Below are 4,041 nucleotides of genomic sequence, written 5' to 3' on the forward strand. Positions count from 1 at the left end.
CCGAGTATTCAGAAATCGATTGATATGGTCAGAGCTGGTCATATATCAGAGTATCAGGTTAGAGATTCTGTTCTGTATGTGAATAACCGTCTAGTAGTGCCAGAGGTTTCAGATTTGAGACGACAGATCATGTCAGAGGCACACTGTAGTCGGTTCAGCATTCATCCTGGTGGCAGGAAGATGTACAATGAATTGAAGACACAATTCTGGTGGAAGCAAATGAAGACCGATATTGCAGAATTTGTGTCTAAATGTTTGAATTGCCAGCAGGTGAAGGCAGAAAGAAAGAAGCCCGGGGGTTTACTTCAGAGTTTGTATATTCCTTAATGGAAATGGGACCACATTTCCATGGATTTCGTGACGAAGTTACCTCGATCTTCGCGGGGCTGTGACACGATTTGGGTTGTGATAGATAGACTGACCAAATCAGCGTGCTTTATTCCGTACAGAATGACCTATCGACACGATCAGATGGCAGAGTTGTATGTCAGAGAGGTCGTCAGATTGCACGGTGTGCCGAAGTTGATCGTATCAGATCGTGATCCACGATTTACTTCTCATTTTTGGCACAGTTTGCAGCAGGCTTTAGGTACGACTTTACACCTGAGCACTGCTTATCATTTTCTAGATTTCCTCTCTAGTTCCAAGGGTTTTCTACCATTTCTTTCATTTCCTATCTTCAATCCAAGCTTCTTTTTGACGATTCGACTTGAGATCGACGTTCTCCGTGGTATAAGGAAGCTTAGGTAAGTTCTTGGTGCGATTCTATCATGGTTTTTGGAGATGAGTTGTTATAGGGTGTTGTTATTGTTGGTTTAATGGGATATTTGACTTGTATTTTTGGATATAGAGTTGATTTTGGTGTTGTTTATGGATTATTGTTGTAGGTGGTGTACCAAGAGCTAAGTTTGAGGTGTTCTATTGGTTTGTAAATGGAATTTCATCCCTTTGCTCACATGATGATATATGTATTGTGTTTTAAAGGTTTCAAAGTGTTATTCCCTTCCATTGATCCATTGTTATGTATTGATTTCATTGATTATCTATTGGAGGCATTGTATGTCTCACTATTGTTAAAAAGGGAATACAAAAGATAGAGATTGCGAAACGACGGCTTTAAATGCTATTCAGAGTTCAAATGTTTTATTGGATTGATTTATCATAGTCAGAGCATTTCATGCAATTAGTTGATCAACGACCATAGGCTTTTATCCCTCACAGTTATCGATTTATATCGATGGGATATTTGCAACCACAGACAGAGATACTATTGATATCAATCCAACCAGAGAAAAGAGAAATACCATCGTATTGCTATCTATTGCTATTGCTATTGCTACAGTTATTGCTACAGTATTCATGTTTCAGAGTTGATGGTATTTATGATTTCAAAGTCATGTTTTACAGAGTATATTGTATCATTGCTATGTTAGAGTTCCACTTGCTGAGATTTATTCTCATTTCAGTTATTTTCATGTGATGCAGATCAGAGTGGAGGCCCGGGACGTTGACTGTGGATGGGGGTCATATGCATACACCGTTGGAAGGAAGATTATTTTGTAAATATTTTGGGACATGATCATAAGAATGATTGTTTTGTATTTTGTATATCATTTGAATGATCATGTATTTATTTTGTAAACATTTTTTGAAATGTATTTTGAAACTCCTTCCATATTTTAAAGAAAAAATATTTCCGCTGCGTATTTCTATCGTTACGGGTCAGGGTGTCACATTAGCTAGCTCAATTGGTACCAGGATTGTGCCAAGTATCTATATATCCATGTGATCTTGGGTTCGATCTTGGGGAGGCACAAACTTAAGTTCATGGACTTAAGAGTTCTATGAGTAACCCATACGACGCCTATGGAAAGCCCGTGAGTGACACCACAGGGTGGGCAAGCCCACTGGGCCTACGGGCCAAGTCACAAGATCGGGATAGCCTTGGGTCGATTGGGGCAGTGGGCCGTATGGGCGGTCCACTGGGTCTGTAATGGGTCGTTACACTAACAATCTCCCACTTGCACTAGAGCCAACTACCCATATGCTTTAAACACATTGATTCGCGATGCTTGTCGAATAATGGTCCAGGTAAAGGCTTAGCTAGTGGATCAACAACATTATCTGCGGAGCCGACTATGTCAAAAGACACTTCTCTACTTTCCACAATCTCTCCGAGGATGTGGTACTTTCTCAATACATGTTTGGACTTCTGATGAGACATTGGCTCCTTTGCTTGAGCTAAAGCTCCCGTGTTGTCACACAACACTGGGATAGGAGCAACTCAATTAGGAATTACGTCCAACTTTTGGACAAAATTCCTTATCCAAATAGCCTCCCTTGCTGCATCCGATGCAGCAATGTATTCGGCCTCTGTGCTGGAATCCGCAGTATTGTCTTGCTTGGAACTCTTCCAAGAGACAGCAGCACCATTGAGCACGAATACAAACCCAGAGGTTGACTTCGAGTCATTGATATCGCTTTGGAAGCTAGAGTCGGTATAGCCTTCCAATTTCAGTTCTCCACCCCATAGACCAAGAACAATTTATTGGTCCTTCTCAACTACTTGAGGATGTCTTTCACAGCTTTCCAATGTGGAAGACCGGGGTTCGATTAATATCTACTCACTACGCTTAGTGCGAAAGCCACGTCAGGACGTGTAGATATCATCTCATACATGATGCTACAAATCGCAGATGCATAAGGAATGCTTTGTCATCGCCGCTACCTCTGCATCAGTCTTGAAAGACAGACTTGGATAGGGACACGCCATGACACATTGGTAGATGTCCTCTCTTGGACTTATCCATCGACAATCTCTTCACGATGGTATCAATGTATGTGGACTGGGTGAGACCAAGCAATCTTTTCGATCTATCTCTATAGATCTGTATCCCAATACAAAAGATGCTTCACCCAAGTCCTGCATCGAGAACTTACTCGCTAACCATATCTTAGTTGATTGCAACATTCCTACATCATTCCCAATGAGTAGAATGTCATCAACATACAACACTAGGAATGTCACAACACTCCCACTGACCTTCTTATATACATAGGGTTCCTCAGGATTCTTAGTAAAACCAAACTCTTTGATTGTTCTGTCGAATATGAGGTTCCAACTCCTAGATGCTTGCTTTAGACCATAAATAGATCTTTGAAGTTTGCATACCATATGCTCACTTCCAATAGATGTAAACCCTCCAGGTTTGAGACATGTAAATCACTTTCTTAATATCCCCATTAAGAAAGGCTGTCTTGACATCCATCTGCCATATCTCATAGTCATACCATGCAGCTATGGCTAGCAATATCCTTATAGACTTGAGCATCGCAACTGGTGAAAAGGTTTCCTCAAAGTCAACTCCTTCTCTTTGAGTATATCCTTTTGCCACCAATCGCGCCTTGAAGGTCAATACCTTCCCATCCGTCCCAAGTCCCTATGGGAACCGTTCCCTAAGGTGGATCTTAAGATCCCACACTTGGTTCGAATGTATGGAATTCATCTCAGATTCCATCGCTTCAAGCCATTTGGATGAATCGGCATCAGATAATGCTTCCTTGAAGGTCCTTGGATCACATCCACGGTTAGGCTCATCATGGCCCTCTTCAAGAAGCAGACCATACCTCATAGGTGGTCTCGAGACTCTCTCGGATTTTCTAGGAGCTTGTATCTCCTCTCTTGGCTCTTCGGGTGTGGGTTCTATAATTGTGGGTATCACTCGAACCTCTTCGAGTTCTATCATCTCCCCTTTTCTATCCAATAGAAACTCCTTTTCCAAAAAAGGTTGCATTCCTAGAAACAAATACCTTTGTTTCTTGGGGATGATAGAAATGATATCCAACTTAATTCCTTGGATATCCCACAAAGTAACATAAAATGGATCAACTATCCAATTTCGCTTCCAATGTCCAGGCTTCTTGCAGTGATGACAAACATCACTAGTCTTGTCAGCCTTAACTGGTGTGGCTGCCACAACGGGATTCGGAGATTGCCTCATCAAGGGCACGTTCTTCTTGGGACGTTGGAAAGAACTCTTC

At 41.6% G+C, this 4,041-nt stretch overlaps 1 long non-coding RNA gene across 1 annotated transcript; it reads left to right on the forward strand.

Annotated features, from left to right (window-relative positions):
* The first annotated feature begins 627 nt into the window (after window positions 1-627).
* LOC140828643 (uncharacterized) lies at window positions 628-1,511 on the forward strand. Its single transcript, XR_012117276.1, has 3 exons — window positions 628-746; window positions 888-928; window positions 1,486-1,511. It is a non-coding gene; the product is annotated as an uncharacterized lncRNA (long non-coding RNA).
* The last annotated feature ends 2,530 nt before the right edge of the window (window positions 1,512-4,041 follow it).

This window comes from Primulina eburnea, chromosome 3 (genome assembly GCF_022965805.1).
Source record: "Primulina eburnea isolate SZY01 chromosome 3, ASM2296580v1, whole genome shotgun sequence".
In the NCBI taxonomy this organism is placed as follows: Eukaryota; Viridiplantae; Streptophyta; class Magnoliopsida; order Lamiales; family Gesneriaceae; genus Primulina; species Primulina eburnea.